This window comes from Euprymna scolopes, chromosome 5 (genome assembly GCF_053919585.1).
Source record: "Euprymna scolopes isolate OS-2025 chromosome 5, ASM5391958v1, whole genome shotgun sequence".
NCBI classification, from domain to species: domain Eukaryota; kingdom Metazoa; phylum Mollusca; class Cephalopoda; order Sepiida; family Sepiolidae; genus Euprymna; species Euprymna scolopes.
In genome coordinates this window covers 172,988,709-173,012,946 of record NC_136486.1, presented here as the reverse complement: position 1 = coordinate 173,012,946, position 24,238 = coordinate 172,988,709, and positions in this window count along the sequence as shown.

Below are 24,238 nucleotides of genomic sequence, written 5' to 3'. Positions count from 1 at the left end.
TTAAATTAAAATGTTTAAAATTCAACGCTATTTCACACGGTTAATAGTAGCCGAATGGATACGGCCTCCGCTAATCGAGCCAGAGATGTCTCGTGTCGCGGGGTTCGAATCGTTCGACTCGTAGTAATCGTGACACCCTGCACTGAAGAATCCCGAAAGGATGAAACACTAGTGTCTGTAGGTATTTAATTATTATAGTAAAAAAAAAAAAATAATTATATATATGTATATATATATATGTATATATATATACTATCAAAAGTATACGTCGTTGACTGGGTTCAAAAACAGCCTACAGACAATGGTGTATGAAAGTATGTTTGGTTATGAAAACGAAGGAATGCAATGAGATAGCTTCGAATTTGGCAATATCAAAGCCAAAGCAAAATATGATGAAAGGAAAAATAAAATAGATAAACCCCATAATTTATTATACTATATCTGTTCACAATGAAACAATATCACAATATTCTGTGGATCTATATTAAAAAAACAAAACTTGTTAAACTTTGTGACATATTTCCATTCTATGGAGGTCAGGCGCGAACTAACACCACATAATTTTATTATACCATATTTTTTCAAACTGAAACATAATTATCAAAGTATACTCACGCAAATACATATGAGAAGTCTTTATTTAAGTTTTTTTTACATGGAGGCCATCACTTATCAAGGTCCAGAAGCCACTCGGGGATATGCGTTATTTTGTGTACAGTAATCAATGGGATAGTATCATAGTAATGGTAAGTATTAGAGATATGATAAAGTGTCATTACTTAAGAGTGGTTCATCAGGAATTTGTTTGTGTTGGACTTGAAGACATCCGAGTTAAAGTCGGGAGGGAAGCAGACAAGCGGCAGAGAGTTCTACAGATGTACAGTTCTAAGAAAGAAGCTTTGTTTACGGAATCTACGTTTTGATTTAGACACGGATAAAGAGTGGGGAAGATTATTGACAGTGGTTTCAGCTAGGCGGGTGTTTTTTGTGAAAGATTGGTGAGGTGACACCAGAGAATGGAGCTCAGACGAACACTTTAGCAGCTCCTGTCGAGATGTGGCAGCAATACTCCATCCTGGGACGTACTTGGCTTTTATATAGATAAATAACTGCATCATTAGTGAGATATCTTCTGGGGTGGTAGAAGGATCCTATCATTTTTCCAGTGACCTTGCCCACAAATTTGATGTACGTGTTCCATTTCAGATCAGGATTAAAGGTCACACCCAGAAGCTTATCAAAAATGGGGTCTCTCCTAGACGAGATCCATCTATTTCAATTGATGCCAGGTGGGGATCATAGCGTTTATGATGTAATGATAAGAGTTTGGTCTTAGATGCATTAAAGGTAACCACCACCTCTTCCCCCACTGTAACACGTGCTCAAGATAAAAGAAGAGAGAATCAGAGAGAGCTTTGTCATTTACGTCCTTTGATGTGTTGCCATATATAGTCGTATCATCAGCATAGATGTCAATGAATGATTAAAGTATGTGTTTTGGGAGATCATTGATGTAGATCAGGAAAAGAGTTGGGCCCAGGATGGACCCCTGAGGGACTCCAGCTTTAATACTGTGAGCCTCTGATTCTATAAACCACTACTCTTATGAGCCTATCAGAGAGAAATGGTTTAATGATTGAGAAAACATTTCCAGTTATACCGTAGCTGGAAATCTTGTGAAGTAGGCCTTTATGCCAAACCTTATCGAAGGCCTTTGATATGCCAAGAGCAATTGCCCTAGAAATGAATCCTTTACCGAGAGATTCGCTAATCCTATTAGATATAACCGTTGGTACATATGCTGTAGATCTAGCAGAACGGAAACCATATTGTGTGTCACTAAGAAGTTATTTCTGCTGAGGTTGTTGACTAATTTTCTATTTAATATGGATTCTAACAACTTGCTCATGACACACAGGATACGTATTGGTCTGTACTGCGAGGGAGATGACATCACCTGAATTCTTAAATACAGGGCATACTGATGAGGTTTCCCAGGGTGTTGGAAAACACTTCTCCTTAAGACAACGCTTAAACAGTTTCGTAAGTATGGGGACAAGTTCTGATTGTAGCTATTTAACACTATAATTGGAATACCGGCAGGACCAGTGGCTTTCTGGAATCAAGGTTCTTGATTATCTTAGCGAACTCACGCACAGATATTCGTATGTTACCTAGCGTGTTCTGTGTTATAGGAGGAAATGCGGCGAGTTGATGGCCTTGGTTGCATGGGGTAGAATTTGCTGCAAAGTTCTTGGAAAATAGTTTGGCCTTGTCGGATGCTGACGAGATGACCTCTGGCCCTTGATAATGGTTGGGATAGAACGCACGCTTCTCTTCATGATCCTATTTGTTATTTACAATTTTTTTGGTTGTGAACCAAGCCGCTGCTCAGCTACTTTGGATTTAACGGTTTGGGCATATAGCTCTCGTGCATTTTTATTACTCTTTTGCAGTGGTTGCTGGCGTTCCTGAAAGCAGCTTTAGTCTCAGTGCATCTATTACGTTGGTAGCTATGGAAAAAGTGATTTCTGTGCGCGATGGCAGCAGCACATTCAGGGGAGAACCATGTTAGGTTTTTGTTAGAATTTTTTGGATGGTATGAATTGGTCTATGCCTACAAGTAGCCATTCGGTCAGGTCTGATACTATAGAGGATACATCCTTTTAAAACATGGAATGGAGAGGTAGATCAAATATGAATGTGCGGAAGCTATCCCAGTCAGCCATAGAGTATCGGTGTACAGTACGGATGAGTGGTACGTCTGTAAACTTATTATATTTCTATTCATCTTTACTGATACAACGGAGTGGTCGGAGGATCCCAGAGGAGATAGATCGGAACATGAGCATAGCTCAGAGGAAGTGGAGAGAAAAAGGTCTAGAAGGCTTGCGTACTGACCGGTAGTATCGGGCACACGAGTGGGCTCGCGAACAATCTGAGTGAGGTCTTAGGCAATGGCAAAATCATGGCAGAACCTCCGCTCATCGTCAGTCTTATTTGAGTGGGTCAGCCATTCCACATTATGGACATTGAAGTCACCGCAAATGTGAATGTTAGCCGAGGGATGAGCAGACAGGATGTGGTCAATTTTCTCCGATATACTCTTAAAGATAGTAATTCCGCTGTTGTGGGGGCGATAGTGAGCAAATATAAATGCGGTGGTGTAAGCAAGTGCAACCCGGAAGCACATATAAGGTAAATTAGAGTCTTCTCTAGAGATATCCCTACCACACGAGAAGGCACCTTTAATGTAGGCACATATTCCATGACCATGGCGATCCTTGGAGTCAGTTGGTGCCTATTTCTGTTCTATGGAGGCCAGGCGTGAACGCAGACCCCACAATTTTATTATATCATCACTATTGAAGTTAGAAGATACTAATCAAAGTATTATTATGTACATCTATATAAAAAACACTTGTAAACGTTTTTTATTAATTTTTTGATTTTTTATTTCCATACTTTGTGGACTACGCGCGTACGCAGACCCCCACAATTTTAATGAATCCTCATTATGACAGATCAAACATACCCATTCCTGTGTCTCGATACATCTTCGATCATTATATGTGATAAATTTTCTATAAAGGTCAACCATATAGGAGTCTATTCGTGACCAGGCACACACACAGACGTTCAGCTTTATATTATAGACTAACACATGTACCCGTCGTTGACTTGGTTCAAAAACAGTCTACAGAAAATGGACTCTTATTAATGAAAGTATGATAGGTTATGAAAATGAAGTGTTATAAAGAGATAGCTTCGAATTTTGGGGTATTAAAACCAAAGCAAAATATGATTAAAGTAAAAATAAAATAGATAAACCCCATAATTTATTATACCATACCCGTTCACACTGAATCACTTATCACACTATTCTGTAGTACTATATTTAAAAAACCTTGGAGGTAGCAAGTGTTGGTTAAGGGGAAAATTATTCCCAACTCGCATTTAGGTAAAAATGCACTTTCGTAAATAATTGAATTCATCCAAACGTATCGCAAAAACAAAAACAAATAACATCTAAATAGATCGCGATACATCCAGGCAGTCGAGCGGATTGGACGAGCAGGGTCCCGATTTCGAATCACGTTTCAGTGGATAATTATATTTTAAAAACAATACGAATACCGCTCCCCATGTGAGGGTACCAAGTTGGTTAAAGGGAAAATTATTCCTAATTCGCATTTAGGTAAAAATGCAGTTTCGTAAATAATTGAATTCATTCAAAACGTATCGCAAAAACAAAAACAAATAACATCTATATATATATATATATATATATATATATATATATATATATATATATATATATTCGTATTATCATATATACAAAAATAACTGATAGTTGTATGTATCCAATGTAACTCGGGAATATTTACTACAATTTTTGCCCCGCTCATTTATGAAACTGTTTATTGGTTATGACGTCATATATAACGTTATCACATATGACGCCATCAAAAATGGCATCATCATGTATGACGTCATCGCATTTCGCCTCATATATATCTTATAGTTCACATTCATAATACCTATCAACTGCTATGACGATATACGACGTATGTGAATAAACAGAAACAAAAATCGGATTCTTTATAACAAATATATTTATGCGTAAATGTATAATATATATATATATATATATATATATATATATATATATATATATATCATGATTTATGATGAGTGCAATGTCTTCTCAGACGAGTGCCACTCCCTCAGACACTGTCCATGAGCCCCAAAATGACTTCTATCGCCACAAGACCATTTTAATAGACAAATCCCTGAGGGAGTAGCTATACACAGATTTTGTCACAGAGTCTTAGTTTTGTACGACAGCTAAGTCTCTCTCTCAGTTCAAAATGTTGAGATCCAGCAACAAGCAAGAGCAAGATAGCCAGCAATAAGTTAAACTGCAGACCAGCTTAATGCGGGTATTGGTCTCCCGCTTTATGTTTTTTTTAAATCAGAGATTTTCTTCTCCTAGAAAGGTTGCCTTTACCACGGCTTACGGAAGTCCTCTCCACCCCAACACACACACACACACACACACACACATACACACACATACACACACACAAACACACAAACACACGGTGCTAGTTAGCCGTTGACTCCGAAAAAAGGGTTCATTCACCCTTGTGAAGGTCTTGTTTTTAATCCTTCAGGGAGACTATCCATCCTCCTCACCAAAGAAGTCTGGTGGGGGAACCAGCTAAGTCGCCGGTGACCCGACCATGAGGCAGGTTTTACTTGGTTATATGGTACCAGTAGCATATGACATGTGCTGACATACAATGATATATATATATTATGTATAATATATATATATATATTATGTATAATATATATATTTATATATATATATATATATATATATATATATATATATATATAGTATAGATTGATTGGACGAAGATAAAAAAACTTGATTTAATGTTTATTCATTAAAACATTTCATACTGTGTTATTTTCATAGAAACAAAATTAATTATTTTTTTACAAGAAATATTCAGTGTTTTTTTTTACATAAGAAATTGTATATTGTGAAATTTATGAACTAAATCACTTTGCAACACACACATTTCTAAATATAATTGATTTAAATGAAAAAAGTGTAAGTTTAGGTCAATCTCATAAGAAAATATAAATACGCCTTTCTTTAAAAGGATACGACAAAAATAAAATATAATTAAATTCAGATGAAGAAGCAAAATTATAAGCACGTATGCATTATTAAAAGCAGGCGACAATGTGGACAAAGAGTTTATGCAACACAGGCATTTTTGAAATAAATGAAAATCATCGTTTTTTAATCTTTTGTTATATGTTTATAAATTCTTTATTTGGTTAAAGGGTACACTTAACCGAATTGTGGTACATATCTTACTTTATTTTCGCGTTTAAATATGTTTTGAATAAAAGTAATTCAAGCGTAAATAATTAGATTGAATTATAGGTTTTTCTATTAAAAAAAAACACGATTAACAAAAGAAGTTCCAGATTTTAGAAATTTTCTGTAATCGCATTTCATTTAAATCCACTTTTTATTTTTCTAAGCTGCCTTGGTAATAACCAAAGCAGCGATAAGAAGAGAGAGGAATTAAAATAGTACAATTCTTTATCTTTTTGAATATATTTCATGGTTAACATGTATTTTGGATTTTTTTAAATATTATCATGAAAGAAGTTTCTGCTCTATGTTCTATGTTTTTGTGGTGTGTTTTGCTCAATATAAAATATACATGATTTATGAGTTGGTTAGTAAAATACACGAGGTTTTCTTATGTGGTGAGTTAGTAAACTTCTTCGAAATTCCTTCGGAAATCCTGCACAAAAACGACAGCCTGGGAAAAGGACGAACTCATTACTTGAAGTAGGTGTCTATATTAGATAGCAAGACTACGAAAAAGTTTGCCTCTTAAGTTTCATTATTTTCTTATTTTGCATTACCTGACTTTAAATTTTATTGTAAATCTTAGTTAAAATGAAAACTTCTTTATGAATCACTGGATCTAATTTAATATCAGAAATTATGTATATGAACATTAAAAAGATGACCATTCAAGAAAATCGCAAACTTTTTTTTTACTCCAGATACAGAACATTATACTATATAAAAATGTTCGAAATCACCAAGAAAAATCAGTTTTAATACTAATGTCTATTGTCATAGTGATCATCCCTAAGAATCAAATGAAAATAGCTCATTAAATTCAAATTAAATAAACAAAGTAGTGCACATACTATAGAAGCAGCATTTATTTATGCAATTTCTACTCTCAGTCTATCAATTACTTCAATTTCCAACGGTTAATGGTGACGCTCTCGGTTGAAATATATCATTATATATATATATATATATATATATATATATATATATATATATATATATATATATATACTAGCATGGTGCCCGGCGTTGCCCGGGTGTTTGGAGGTGTATGCTGAGCAAAGAAAAGGGGGTAATTTTTTAAACTTTGACCCCTATTATGACCCCTGAAAATTTATTGTTTTGGGCTCAAATCAAGTTATTAAGTTAGATCCATGTCCACGGAAGCTATATCTAAAATTTCAAGTGTGTAGACCCAAAATTGTCGGAGAAGTTTGGTAGAGTTCTCAAAGCTCAAATCGTTGAACTTTGACCCCTTAATCGCCAAATTTCTGGCTAACAACCGATCACATAGATTTTTCCAAATCTCAGTACCCTGTATATCAAATTTCGAGTCTGTAGACTAAAAATTGACAGAGTTATTTCGTAGGGAAATGTACACAGACACACACACACACACTTTCACTTTTATAGATATATAGATTTAAAATTTGAGTCTGATAGAATGACAAAATTATATTGCAAACCGATATATTAAACAAACGAACTTCAAAGAGACAAATGAACACATAAGTAAAAACAATTTGTATTAGAAAACATTTATTATTCCACGTCTTTTTACAGACCTGACGACTGAGGTTCGCTCTTAATAAAAATTGTTTTTTATAGTCTTAATTTTGACTTCCTTTTTCATAAAAAACTAAAAAAAAATCAAGAAAGAAAAGAAATTTAATTTTACTTTTTCATTAATTTCTTTCTGTGCAAAGCAATTCTTTCAAACTTACTCTGTTTCCAAAATGTTTTTATTTTATTCCCCTCCCCCTTCATTCATTTTCCTCCGCATCCTGGCAAGTATTAAAATAAACCATTTATAATATTTATTTATGGATTTATTTACTTATCATTTCTTTTGTATCGGTAAATGAATTCCATTTAAAAAAAAACTGTAAAAGTCACGTTAAAGGTGATTAAGTTGGAAAGTAAGTAAAAATTTACCCTTTTTACTTTTATACGATTTCTGATCACTTTGAAAAATATGTGTGTGTGTTTTAAAAATGTTTTTTAATTGTTATAATCTCATTTATATATATATATATATATATATATATATATATATATATATATATATATATATATAACAACGTGAGTATTCATATCGTGGGTTTGTATTACTGTACACATAGATTCGAAAAAATAGTCAAAAACAAATATATAAATAAATGTTATCAAAGGCAAGATAAGTTACTTTTCTACCTAACTGGATATATTTTTTGTGTTTTTATTCAATGTAATATATTTATTCAGCTCGAAAAACATACAGTGTTTACCGATGTGTTGGAAAATTCAAGATGACGTCTCACACCCTCTTTAACACCGTAAGTTTGGGAAAAGGTGTTATAAATAAAAAACTATACAAAATACTATTAAAAACCCGCCGAATATATGTCAACCTATGTCACGGTAACATATATTGAGCGAGTTTTTAACAGTATTTTAACAGGGCACATCGTAAAAACTGACCCATTAATTTTCCTGAAGTAAAAACTATATAGTTTTTAAACTTTTAAAACTGTACATTATAAAAAGAAAACTGTTCGAGTGATTTTTTTTTTACATGGGTGTCACCACTTATCAAGGCCCAGAGGCCACTCAAGGATAAGGGTTAATAGGTATACATTAGTCATTGTGATTTTAGCATAGTAAACAGTGGGAATTTTGTAACTTGGATTACTTGAAAAAGAAAACTGTTCGAATGATTGAAAATGAAAACAAAATAACAATGTAAATATAATGATAAGAAAAAAACAAAAACAAACGAAGTTTCCGTTTCAGGAACCCGAGTTTAATTTTATGTCGTAATCATTCAACTCGTTAGCGGTTTTATTCAGCGATTAGGGATAACCATACGACATATCTAATTACCAAAGCGATTTTTTTTAATTTTTTTTTTTATTAAAACTAAACCTGTTTAGTTTTAATGAACCAATTTTTTTAAAGCCAACACTTTAGTTATTTTGAGAGCGTGCAACTGCACCCGAAAGGTTGATTAGGAAACTCCAAATCCTTTTATGACTCGAAAAAAAAAGGGCTTTTTATCGGCTTAAATGATAAACTAATGTTAAATATTAGTATTTAATATAATGAGATATCAATCTACACAATTTGCCATCGATTCTGAAATAAAATGAAATCCTGACAGTGTGATCATTTTTGCAGGTGTTATGTGCCAAATATTGAAAGAAGAATGTTTAAATTCAATTATTGTAATTTAAGTCTTTTATTTTAAAGTCGATTTTATTTATAAAATATCTTTTTAGAAATCAATCTCAAAAACAATCTGAACAATAAATTTCTTTTGTTATGGCTAAGTTTTTGTCAAGGGTAGAAATTATAATAGACAAGTATTCATCCATGATGACATTTTACCGATTTCCTGGTTTACAGGTATTCTTGCTAAATTTCTTCGAAAGAATTGACATAAACAATACTTCAACTAAATACGTATATTTCATGCAATAATGACTTTTGTTTCTTCTGACTTTTCCTAAACTAAACATAAAACATCGGTTAGGGTTAGTTTAACATTCTGTAAAAGTACCTTCCGTTTTTTTTTTTTTTTTTTTTTTTGTACTTCTGCAGAGAAGGTAAAAAACCGATAAAAACTGGATATATTTTTCGTGTTTTTATTCAATTTAACATGTTTATTCAGCTCGAAAAGAATACAGTGTTTACCGATGTGTTGGAAAATTCAAGATGGCGTCTCACACATTCTTTAACACCGTAAGTTTGGGAAAAGGTGTTATAAATAAAAAACTATACAAAATACTATTAAAAACCCGCCGAATATATGTCAACCTATGTCACGGTAACATATATTGAGCGAGTTTTTAACAGTATCTTAACCGGTTTTTTATTTATTACACCTTTTTCCAAACTTACCGTGTTAAAGAGAGAATCGGCCGCCATCTTGAATTTTCCAATACATCGGTAAACACTGTATGCTTTTCGAGCTGAATAAACATGTTAAATTGAATAAAAACACGAAAAATATATCCAGTTTGGTAGAAAAGTAATTTATCTTGCCTTTGATAACATTTATTTGTTATATATTTGTTTTTTGGCAACTTATTCGAATCTATGTGTACAGTAATACAAACCCGAAATGAATTTAAGACCACGAGTGAAATGAGAAAATGAAGAAAATCACATTTACTGTGTGTGTTTACTGTTTATGTAAGTCAGCGGGTTTGGTTGCCATAACAACGTGACGGTAGTGAACGTGTGTATGTGTGCGTGTGTGCGCGTTTCGTGTAGTTTAGTTTCGTATAATAGTTTCGTATTTTTTTAATTTGTAAATAACAAGTTATTTAAAAATTAAACCCTTCCAAGATAGACAATAAATAAAGCCATAATATTTTATGGTAAAGGTAAGAGCGTAGAAATGATTGTTTTTTAGGAGATGTGATTATTGGATTAACCAATCAGAAATCGTCTGTGGCACACACATCTCTGTTTTTATAGATATATATAGGTCGAGGTAATTAGTTAAAGAGATTTAATATAATGTGATATATAGATAGATAGATTAAATGTTAAATAGATTTTGTAAATAGTACAGTTGAAATGATTAGAATGTTTCCAATATGTAATAAGGTCGAGGTAATTAGTTAAAGAGATTTAATATAATGTGATATGCAAATGAGCATAAGTCATTCGATATGGGGGTGGTTTGTAGAATAGTATATAAAGAAATTAGGCATAGATTCTTATGTCTCCTATAACAGAAACATCCTAAAATGGGTTCTAATGTTTCTCTACCAGGAGAGATCTACCCTCTTACTTCCTTTATATTTCGTTGATGATGGAGAGCTGTACACACAGACAGAAACACACGAACCCTATTACTTTATAAATATATATATATATATATATATATATATATATATATAAAATCTATTCATTTAAACCCAAGAATGTCCTAATCAAAATCCATGGTAAAGAATCTTAGGATGTCAACCAGAGTAGTACTCGTAGAGGAGGAAGAGATAAATATAAAAGAAATGTTGTACGCCAACATTTTATAAATACTTGAACGGTACACATATTTGAATTGTTTGAATCTTAACACATATTATCTGGTGATAACAACGTTTCAGATCAACTAAGACAATGTGTGTTGCTTTCGAGGTAGAAATGTTCAAGCTAAAACGCAATCAATTTGTTGGTTATCGTCTTTGTTTTATTTTCCTAAAGCTTCTAACGTTCGATCAGTCTGTTTATTCTTGTAAGAGTAAGCGTTTTTATGAATGAATTACACCCAAACCAGTAATCATTCCATATTTGTACGGTTTGAAGATATTCATTATTTCATATTTTTTAAGTTTAATCTAAATATAAACGCCCAGACTTAAACAATCCGCTTGGAAGCACATCCAACACTAATATCATCATTATCGTAGTCTTTTATTCAATTATAAAATCAAATACAATAAACATTCCACACATATACGGAAATAAAACAGTATTTTATCCTATCAGGTTGAAAATAAAGTTTCTGCGGCTTTTTACTTCTGGAATCTTATGGATATAGATCGCTTTTAACAAAAAAATTATTAATCGAAATTGGCACCGTCAGAAGCAATACCCTTTTGCTAACGCAAAATGCTAAATATATTTGTTATAAAATAAAATTTATGCCAGCAACTTAAAACTCTTGTATTCCCGTGGCGATGAAGTCACTGGAGGAGTTTAAGATGTCGTTTGTATTTTTGTAGCATTTCTCACGCAGAAAGTTGACGAGGTGCTTGAAAAAGTGATAGTCGGTTGGTGAGAGTACGGGGGGACGAGGCAGAGTTTCGAAGCTAAATTCGTTCAACTTCTGCAGAGTCGGTTTAGAAAATTGCGGTCGGGCATTGTTATGGATGAAAATAGGACCTTTTCTTTGATAAATGATGGGTGCGATTGTCGAAGTTTCTGATACATTTTATCCATTTGTTGAGAGTACTTCTCCGCCGTAACGGTTTTGCTTGCATTCAAACAAACTGTAATGAATACGATCGGTTGCAGACAACCAAACATCCAGCATGACCTTCTTTTTTGTAGGTGTCTAACTGTCGTGGAGCTTCGTCGGCGTCTTAGTGCTGAGCTGAGCGTCGCTGGTTGTCGTAAAGGACCCAGTTCTCATAATAAGCAACAACCCGGTCGAGAATATGTCGTTTTTTTTTTGCGTGAAAAAAGGAAGATGACACTTCATAACGGGCTTTTTGATTGGTTATCGTTCAATTTGTTAGGTATCCATTTAAGAATTTTCCTTTTTACTTTCTAAGTTTTCGAACAGATGTGTATAGATTGGCGTCGACTAAGGTTCTTAATTGATAGTTGTCAGCATCAGATGACCGACCGATACGCTCATCTTCTACAAAACTATGCGTCGCCACGAAATTTCTAAAACCACCATCGTGTTCTGCGTTCAGTAGTAGGTACTAGTCCAAACACTCCATTAATAGCGTGAGCCGTTTCAGAAGCGTTTTGGCCTAGCTCGAATTGAAAAAGGGAAATTGTGCAAATTTCCTTTTTTTGATAGTGTATTCAACGTTCTGAAAAAAGACAATTGTTTTAAAACGATTCTAATTCAACAAGCGAAAATTTTAAAAATTATATACAACGAGAAGATATTATAACGAAACCTTATTAGAAAATACATAATTTTAAATAACAATAAAAAATCCGCAATAACTTTTTTCTCAATCTAGTACTAGACAATACGAGAAATGCAGACAGTTATATATATATATATATATATATATATATATATATATATATATATATATATATATATAAATTCGTATTCCTGTCTGTTTATTTATTTGTTTTTTGTTTGTTTGTTCACAATTTGATTAATATATACAAAATGTGCCTGAATTTATGTTTCATTTATTTCTGTATATAGTATGGTTCTTTAAAAATATCTAATTAAGGAATCACATCATTTGTATATTACATTAAGACAAATCAATTTTATTTAATAGCGGTATCCTCGGTAATGTTTTTAGCGAGAGAATTGTTTTATGTGTCCTATTTAAAATTGGTATTTAATAAACTTTAAACAACATTTTTTTAAATAATATTTTTATATATTTTATTTGTAATTAATGTTTTCAACATCGACCATTTTAAAAACTGCTCTAGAATTACTCCTAGAAGTTTCTAAACATAAAAAAAACTCCTACCAAGTAAAATAAATTGGTAATCTGAATGAGTTTCTAGCCTAAAAAAGTAATTCCGTGTAGATAGTCTGCACCATAATAAATAAAGTCTCTGACAGCATAGACATCGCACTCTCCCTCGACACTAGCGCACATGTACATGTATTTGGTGACTTTAATGCCCATCACAAAAACTGGCTTGGATTCTCTACTCATACAGGTGCAGCGGGCAGCACAACTCATAGCTTCTCTATATCTCACTTCTTATCACAAATTGTTACTTTTCCAACCCGTTTCCTTGACCAGGAACAACAACACGCATCACTTTTAGATCTGTTTTTGACCACAGTTCCTGAGGATTGTATAACGAATGCCGACAGCCCTCTTGGAAACGCTGATCATGCAGTGATAATGGTTGAAATCACCCTAAACTGTAGTGCCAAAACTGAAGAGCCAGTGCTCAAAACAACGAGATATTATAAAATGGCTGACTGGGAAGCCATCAGAGATCTTATCAGAGATGCCCATGGGGAAATATTTTTCTCTTCCTGCTGAACAGTGTGCAAACGAGACCACTGACTGGTTCAAAACTGCAATCGAAGCGCATGTTCCTATGCGGAAATTTTAAAGCAAGCCCCACTCTCCCCAATGGTTTACTTCGACTTGCGCAACTGCCATTGCTCAAAGGCAGCATGCATACCGCAGATTTAACCGACATAAGTCCAGTTCAAACAGACTGAAGTACATAGAAGCAAGAAGTAACGTTAAGAAAGAAATAGCGACAGCTAAGAGGGAATTTATGGAAACCATTAAAAAACGCATCGAAACACAAAAACTAGGAACTCGAGACTTCTGTAAAATCTACAACAGTGTAATAAATAATGGGCAATCAGCAATTCCCCCACTCACAAACAATCACGAGGTTGTTTGCTCAACAACCGAAAAGGCTAACATACTTGCCAGTCGGTTTGCCTCAAATTTCACACTGGACCCTTCCAACCACCCCTTACCTGAATTTCCTATGCGAACAGACGTACCGCTAGAAGATCTGAAAATCACCCCTGCTCAGGTACATGCTATCATAAAAAACCATGACACTTCAAAAGCATGTGGACCCGATCTCATCCCAGTTGTGCTATTAAAAAAGTGCTCAGCCGAAGTAGCTCCAGTTCTCTCCAAACTCTACAACAAATGCCTTAATGAATCTTGCTTTCCGGGCTGTTGGAAAATATTCAAGAATTCTAGCGAAAGAACTGACCCAGGAAACTATCGCCCCATTAGCCTCCTCCCACTTTTTGCCAAAATATTTGAGACCATAATTACCATGCTCTAGTCCAGCACCTTACAGATGCTAAACTTCTGCCTGACCAACAATATGGATTTAGACAAGCCCGTTCCACAGCTGCCATCCTTACTGTAATCTCTGAACGGATATACCATTCACTGGACAAAGCTGGGGAGGGCAGAGCGGTAGCTCTAGATATATTTAAGGCTTTTGACAGGGTATGGCATGAGGGTCTCCTCAGGAAGATAAGATCATACGGTATCACTGGTAGAATACTTAACATAATTAAATCTTTCTTAGATGAGAGAAAAATCCAGGTTGTCCTTGACGGTCGTACATCTAAACAATATGATATAAATGCGGGAGTGCTCCAGGGATCTATCCTTGGACCTCTGCTGTTCCTGATATTCATAAAGTACCTCCCCGACAAAACTGCCTCTGAGATGGGTATATATGCTGATGACACTACACTCTATAATAGGCACGATAGGAAAACAAATGAACACATATCCAAAGAAAAGCAGGAACACTAGAGGATGACTATATAGTGGAATAGGGACAAAAATGGATGGTCACGTTCAATGCCGCCAAGACTAAACTAGTTTCATTCAATAATTACAAGAAACCTTCTCTACCACCTATAGCAATGACCAACGACTTTTTATCTGAGATTACGTCTTTCAAGCTCCTTGGCCTAACGTTCACAGGAAACATGAGTTGGAACAATTACATCGAGAGTATTGCCAGGGCCGCTGCAAGGAAGGTGGGCTCTCTGTACCCTGCTAGAAAACTACTAACACCCGAAAGTACCCTGTACGTTTATAAGGCAGCCATTCGCCCATGTATGGAGTATTGCTGTCATATTTGGGCTGGTGTATCGGCTACTAGTCTCTCGCTCCTTGACAAGATTCAAAAGAGAGTCGCAAATCTGATAGGCCCTGAACTGGCATCTAAGCTTCAGCCTTTGTCTCATCGACGAAACATTGCATCCCTCTGCCTGTTCTACAAGTATTTTAATAGTGAATGCTCTGACGAACTGCAAGCACTTGTGCCCCCACGACGTGAACACCCTTGATAGACCCGACAGGCTGCAAAATCCCACCCCTACACTGTAGAGATCCCTAGATGTAACAGATCTTTCTACTCCAGTAGTTTATTCCCCAGAACTGCGAGACTTTGGAATTCCATTCCAGGTCTCTGCTTCCCTAACTGTACTGAAGTGCAGAAGTTCAAGTGCAACGTGAACCAACATCTTGCTGCCCAAATCCCTACATAATACCCCAGTAGTTGTTGTCCATGATAGTAGCCCCCTACACTAAAGTGGCAATTTGCCTTGTTTGGAGTGAAAATGTAAATAAAAAAATTTAAGATAGATACAAATTTTTTTTGCTTTTATTGTTTATTTTTCTTAAATATTCAAGCAAAAGAAACACTTAGAAATAAACTCAAAAGATTTCATTAGTTTGTTTTCATTATTCTTGAATCTGTACATTTTTACGATGTGACCCAACGTCGTTTAACACCTTAAAAAACGAAGATCTGCTTCCCCTCTAAATTTCACAATTTACACTTTTTTCTTTTCTCACGTTAATCTAATCTATTAAAAACTTATCTTTCTGATTTAACAAGGTACATTTTTGCAACATGACCCAGAGTCGTTTAACCCCTGAAAAAATGAAGATGTACTTTTTTCGTTTAAACAGCGTTTATAAATAACATGTAACAATCACTTTTGAAAATAAAAATGAACATTTTATAGTGGTATCACCTTTCCATATAATTTTAACATAAAATGACCACCCACATGTTGGCTGCCAAGCATTCAATAAGACCTGTTACCTCGAGCTTTTTTTCAGTGTTCGTGATTGAGGGGTGGGGCAAAGCATGATATATATAATTGGGGTGGCGGCAATTATATTTAAAACATAAAATAACGATGAATTTATTTAATTTTTATTAAACCATTCTGTACATTCACCTAAAAATTTCATTTTTTTGTTCGGCGGAGTATACATTAGAAACATAAAATAACGAAAAATTTCATTTGTTTTGGAATTAAATTTTGATATATCTTTATTTGGGGGGGGGGTATTTAAACGACGCTAGGTCACGTAAAAATGTACTACAGAATATGTCACTACTTCGAATTCAAACTTTAGTTTGAATTCGAAGCACACACTTTTAGAAATAAAAAGGACCGCTCTCAAAAAAGCTAATTGGAAAAAGACCCCCCTAAAAATAAACAAATCGAAAAAAGAAAATGACAACTAGTGGACAAATTGCCCTGAAAAAAACCCTCACGCGTTAATGTTTACAAACGTTATATTTTTAGATTCATTGTATGAAATAAAAGTTGTTTGCATTTATTTTTATTTATTTATTGTTGAGGGTCTTTCCAGTTGACGCGCAACCAAAAGTGCTCAATATCCGGGGAATAGTTTCTTCTCTTTGTATTCCTTCTACCAAGTATCTGGTAGAGAGGGCATCTGGTATTTCTTCTTTTTGGGGCGATTTCATTTACATATTTTTATTCGTTATTATATTTCTGAAATAATTGTGAGGGTATCGAGATTGCTCATGATGAAAATGATAAATATAGCTGGTATGTTTCAAACGGAACTTTCTGTCAACCCAGGCAACGCCGGGTAGCCATGCTAGTATATCTATATATATATATATATATATATATATATATATATATATATATATAGATATATATACTCTACATACTACAATAATAATTACAGTTTAAGAGACGATCGCGCAGATAAGGCAAATAATTAAATAGAAATTCGTGGTCTACACTAAACAACTGCCCAAAATTTTTGATGCACTAAGATAATTATGGAGTCGAAAAAATCCAAACATAATAATTAGGTGAATTTCAATATTAACTGTTAACAATTTTTTTTTTTGAAGTTTGCACACTTCATTCGTACATAATCACCTAAAATTATATTATCTAATGTCTGCGTTTCTTTAATTAAAAAAGAATAAGATGCTTGTTAAGACACAGACATCTTAGAATTACAGTTATTTAAAAAGAATCTGTATACGGCCTTTTAATCAGTAGATTCAATGAAAAAAATCTTCAGCTGTCGACTTAATTAATATCTACGTAATATATTGATAGCAATATCTAAATACATACATAATTTTAGATTATCTTTTATTTCAAGAGAAGGACTTAGCGACTTAGATACGATTATAAATGATGGTGTATGTGTGTTCTTAGAAATAATTATATTTCTTCTATATAAATTTGCGCAGTAAAATAAACTAAAATGAAATAGTTATATTTGCTCATTGCTGATATTTATTAATAATTAAGAACATTTGTGCATTGATAAAGAATCAAAAGCTATCTTTGCATATATTTTTTATGAATAACAATGTTTTTATTAGACGAGAATATTCTGTCAAATTGTAAACATAATGTTTAATGATGTCTATGTTTATTAGCTATGAGAAAAAGATAATTCATTCAAAATACATCCATTTTTCTTAAAGACAGAAAGAAAACTGGTTGAGTGAAATGTAATTGTTCGCTTGCACAAGTATCTCCCTTCCTCTCTCTGTCTCTTAATCTCTTTCTCTGCCTAACTCTCTCTCTCGCTCTCCCCCCTCTTTCTCTCTCTATATATTAAAATATTTATTTGTTTTTACATAAGCAGTAATATATTGCTACACTCATAACAAGTTTCGATCAGCTAGTTTTTAGAAACTAGAGACCTTTTCAGGTGGCTTGCCTATAAGAAAGCAAATTTGCAATCATAAGTATGAGACAAAAAATTGTACATACATACATATATATAAATATATATATATATATATATCTATATATAAATATATATATATATAAATATATATATATATGTATATTATTATTAAAAGGAACTTTGTGTACGGGTGTTTGTTCCCTATGGACTCCAAAACAACTGGGCCGATTTTGGTGATATCCATATAGATGTACTTTATGTTCGTTGCAGTGATCTTAGATATGTTTGTATTGGCATGCCTTCGATAAATAGCGATAATCGAATTGACTTGATGAAAAAAATGACACCTTAAGCAGCTAAAAGTCCAAGTGCATTTCAATTATGTTATTACGACGAAGGCCGAAAGTCCCATCATATAAAATTAACAATACGTGTTTAGATATGACATAGGCGCGTTCGAATTCAATGTTTCTGATTAACGCACGAGTGAATAATGTCATTTTACTTTTCACTTTAAACTTAAATTCAAAATATTATCATCTCACAAGCAGTAATGGCAGGTATATAAAATCAACAGTATGTTTTTTTAATATGACACGAGCGTGTCCGATATGAATGTTTTTATTTAGAGCACAATAAAAGTATGATACTTGACTTTTGAATTTGTTATATATTTACTTTTAATAAGAACACAGCAAGAAACACAGGGTTATGGGTGAAAGACAAAGGAGTTTATTTACAAGGGGATACAGGTGACATAAGAGATACTCGACATATTTTCTTATTCACTTCACTACATTGTCTGGTCTAGGAATGTCTCTAATTGCTTCTGTCCTATTTGGGTTAGGTCTTCTACCTTTCCAATCAATTATTTGCCCCAAATATTCAATCTTGTCCATACCAAAATTACATTTTTCGAGAGCCACTTTAAATCCGTAGTCTTCTATTTTCTCGAATAACTTCCAAATATGGTTTTTATGATCTTCAATATTTTTGCTTCTTATCAAAATGTCGTCTAAATAAGCCATTGCAAAATCCAAGCCTACTAGTATGGCATCCATAATTTGTTGGAATAAATTTGGTGCTACTTTCAACTCAAACGGCAATCGTTTTAGGGAAAATAATCCTTTATGAGTATTCATTGTCAGGTATTTACAACAATCTTCGTGGACTTTGACCTGTAAATATGCTTCTGATAAGTCAACTTTTGTGAAATTTTTTCTTCCATTTAACTTAGAAAATATTTCCTCAGGGGTAGGGAGTGGATAGTTCTGATCCTTTAAGGAATCATTCAGTCCCGTCGAAAAATATCCACATACTCTGATTTTTTTTCTTTTTCACATAAACTATGGGTGATGGCCATTCAGAGTAGTTATTATTCCAGTTTCATCGAGTCTATTTAATTATTTCTGGATTGTTTCTAATGCTGAATACGGAACTTTCCTTTTTAGTTTAAAGGACGGTTTCGCTTCATCTTTCAGTTCAAATCTTACTTCCGATTTAATGCAGCAAATTTTCAGAAAATACATTTTTAAAATCCTTCTTCAAATTCCCTAATAATATTCCTGGCAGTTTGGGACTTTGAGATCCTGTCACATGTACTCTTTTGCAAAATGAGTTTATTGGTTTCTCTCATAAATTGAAAAGTATCATCAAATCTATACGGAATAGATAAGAATTCTTTTACAGGTATCACATACATTTTAGTTTTTAACGTCTTTTCGTTCAGGGTCACATTAGTATAAAATTCACTCTAAAATTTTAATCTATATCCAGATATTGGTCTAGCAATTTTCTTCGTGTTTTTCACCTCTGGAGAACCAATTTTCTTTCATGTTGTTTCATCAATAAAGGATATGTCACTTTCAGTATCCAAAGAACATTACTTTCCGGCCATTCAATATAACTTCAATATATTTCCTTTTTTACCATACGTGGAATCTTTTTTATAATCATTGGTCTTTATTTCAGGCTTACAGTATTTTTTGCATATTGTTGATATGTGTCTTTTTACTCCCGCACTTATAGAATATTTTGCTTTTAAAGTAGCACTCTTTTGTGAAGTGATTCTTTCCTCCACACATCTTACAGTATTTTTTACATACTGATCACCTTGCTTTACCCTTTTGTCTTTTATCAACATTTTTCTCTTCGATACTAGCATTAGCCTGTTTTAAATTTAACATTCATCAGTAACTTTCTGTAAAGTTATTTCTATGTATTGGTTCATAATGAATCCCTATGCCCTTCGAGGATGTTAACATTTGCACAAATATCAAGCATTTAAATATGCCCTCTTTTAGGTCTTTCAACTTAAATAACTCGCATTGGCCATTTACTCTCCCAGCATAGGCGATAAAGTCTTCATAGTCTTATTTCAAAATATTTAAACACATACAAAGAGTATAAAATAAGCTGTTCCGTTCCCCGAAAATGTCGATAAATTTTCTATAGTCTCTTTAAAACAAATCTCTTTTTCCTTGGGAGTATAAAATTTGTATACTTGGAATTTTCATGTGAACCCAGTTTTTGCTACAGTAATATAATTTTTCTTCATCCGACTAGGCCTGACATCGTTTGAAAAAAAATATTTTCGTACCAACGATAGTATGCTGAAAACGTTAAACCATTAGTTGGTTAATATAAAATTCTGTTAGTGAATTTGCAATTCCTTCCAGAGTGAACCGACAATCCTTTTTTATTGTTGTTTCATTAATATTGTTTTTAATACTTCATTTTGTTTTAACTGTCCTTTTTGTAAAAATTCCATGTGGCTTTGTTGAGCTTCTAGTGCTAATTGTATCGTTTTTGTAAACTCCGCTAACTGTTCATTGTTGAAGAATTTGTTTTAAACACAGTAATAAAACACAATGTTAACATTATCTGCACAAAACATTTAATACATTCACTGAACAGTTTAAAAAAACAATCTTTTGTAGACAAGGATTTTAAGGGTGTTACACACACGAAAGTGACACCGAACCAACAGCATACAAGCGTTCCTTTCCGGCGTATTTTCTTCTTCTTATGAAACAAAAGAAATTTGAAATGGACAACTTTAAAAAATTGTTCTTTTCAATGTTTCGTTAAATTTCAATTTCTCTTTTTTTCAGTAGGGCCGCAACAGACTGAATTAAAAAATACAACTTACTTTTTGTGTGTCTCTTAGTTTTTTTTTTTTCAGTAGTTGAATTTTCCGTGCAGTATTTTTTCTCATCGTTTTCCAATATGTTTTTGGCTTAAAGTTTCCTTTTTTGTGAATTCGAATCTTGTCGCCATTTGTTATATCCTTACTTTAAATAAGAATACAGCAAGAAACACGGGGTTATGGATGAAATACAAACGGGTTTATTTACAAGGGAAAACAAGTGATGTAAGAGTTACTCGACATCTTTTCTTATTCACTTCCTGTCTTTTTTGCTTCTCTCTCAGTCACGTGAGAGGGTCAATATTTCTATAGTTAATTTCATCTATGAAGGGATGTTAGGTTATTCCATTACATAACCTTCCTCCCAAGCTAAATTCTTCCATAGAATTTGCTTCTACCATTTTTCCTTGTCCCCAAAATTCGGCTCTTTTCCTTTTCCTTTCACTTCTCCTCACCATGTAAGGTTATTCCATTACATCAGAAATTAAATCTTTAATTCAAGCAATTATATATAAAAATAATTTTATGAAATCAAGAATTTTCTCTTCATTGCAATGTAGACTACAATGTGTTGTGGACAAAGTCACTGCGGTGAGGCCTATGAAAAATTAAAGCAATTTATCAATTTGATCGATTGGATTGAATATGATTTCACTGATTTCGGTTACCGTAAAATATGGAGGCGTGAAACATGCGTTGATTATCATTCAATCCCGGATAACATCGGGTTTCCTACCCAGTAATGTTATATGAAAGAAACTTTGATTCTGTGTAATATGTGAGTTCGTTCCCTATAAACTCCTACATGGCTTGGTAGATTACTTAATGTGTCATAAAATTGTACTTTATGTGTCTGGAAATGTTGTTAGATAAATTCTTTATCGGAATGTCGTCAATAATTATCGATAATCGTTAATCAAACTAATCCAATGAAAGAAGGAACAGGTCATTTGGAGTAAAGTTTAAGCTTTCTACAGCTTAACCTCGCAGGTGCACCAGACAAGTTTCTTTTACCGTACAAGCTGAAAGGGACCGGCTGTAAAATTAATTGTAAGCTCTTTGATACGATAGTGGCGCATTCGCAATAAATGTTTCTGTTAAGAGAACAATGGAACAATAATACTTGCCTTTTGCATTTTAAACTTTATTTCAAATAGCTATATGAATATAATTAAATAAAATTAGTAGTAGGTTCTATACCTTGCAATCTAGACTACAATGTATTCAGGACTAAGTCAGTTGCTTTTTTGTTTGCTTTAAACGTATGGTTAATTTTTGTTCTAAAACATGATGTATAAATATATCAGTGCCAACTGTAATATAACCTATTTTCTTCAAAGTCTATTGTTGAATTCCAGTCATTTCAAGAGATAGTTAAAAATTAAAAACATCTTAGGCAATAGGTGCCCTTACAACATCCACTTACTGGAGGGGTTCCGAGGAAACGGGTACCCGAGTGTACAACAAAGACCCACCCGGAATGCGAGTATATTTACTAGTATAAGTATGTTTTTAATAACAAACAATGAATGTCGACTGTATTACTTGGAAGGCCATAATCGTGGGCTGTAAATCTCGGAATATTTTTATCTAACGGGCTGATGAAAAGAAAATATTGAGCAAATTATTCTTTCAAATTCTTATATATAAACACTGGTGTAAGAGAGCGTGTATGAGTAGAAAATATCAGTAGCTGTGAGATAGCTGACTTCCCAAAGTTTTAGCAGCATTAGCCGAACGAATATCATCCAAATAAAGAATTTTCTGCAAGCGTGAGAAGAAAAAAAAAACAAAAACAAAAACAAAACACCAGGTGGTCGGGAGAAGAAAAAAGTGCGGGTGAAAAAGATTGACGTGTGAAGTCAAAGACAAAAAATGGCTGTCTACAGCTAGCGTGTAGTGAATCAGCAAGAAAATCTCCCCCAGAAAAGATAGACATGTAACACCACAGAGAAAGATTTTTAAGTTGATGTTGAGAAAGAAAAACTGCTATAAACGACTTGTATTAAAAAAAGAAAGAAACTATTTATTTGTTTTTCTTTAGTTATTGTTTGTTTCGACAGTGCCTAACAGCTTTGGGGTAAGAGAGAGGTTTTAACTGAGAAGAACACGGTTCAAGCACAACGGCCACCTTACACTGGGGAATGAAATCGATGTTCGCAATGTTTTCTGACCAATAAATCACATTGTGAAAATGTGTACGTATATATATATATATATATATATATATATATATATATATATATATATATATATATATATGTGTGTGTGTGTGCGTGTGTGTGTGTGTACGTGTGTGCATATATATGCATATATATGTCCGTGTGTGTATAACTATTTACTGTTAAAAACTCTTTGCATTAAAAAACAGTATCATGCTAAATTGTTGAATGAACATTGATACTTAATTTCCAATAGTCAGACATCAATTTGCCATATATATATGGTTGAGAAATTATTTTTGTTTATTCTATTTTAACCCCAAACAAGGCACAGTGCCACTTTGAAGCAGGAGGCTACTATTAGGGAATTAATTAGCGGGGTCATTATGAAGGGAGAAGAGTAGAAAGATGTTTGTTAACATTACACTTGAACTTCTGCATATCAGTGCAGTTGGGAAAGCAGAATCCCGGAAGGGAGTTCCAAAGACCCGCCGTTCTGGGGAAGAAACTATTGGAGTAAAAGGCTTTCTTGCACCTAGGGATCTCTACTTTAAAGGGATGAGACTTAGTAGCTTGTCGGGTTTGTCGGGGGTAGTTACGTCGGGGAGGTACAAGTGTTTGCAGTTCGTCAGAGCATTCACCATTAAAGTATTTGTAGAACAGGCAGAGGGATGCAACATCTCGTCGATGGGACAGAGCTTGAAGCCTAGATGACAGTTCAGGACCTATCAGGTTGGCGACTCTTTTTTGAACCCTGTCCAGGAGCGAGAGACAAGCAACAGATGCACCAGCCCAGATGTGACAACAGTACTCCATACATGGGCGAATGGTTGCCTTATAGAGGTATAGGATACTGTCAGGCGTAAGTAGTTTTTTA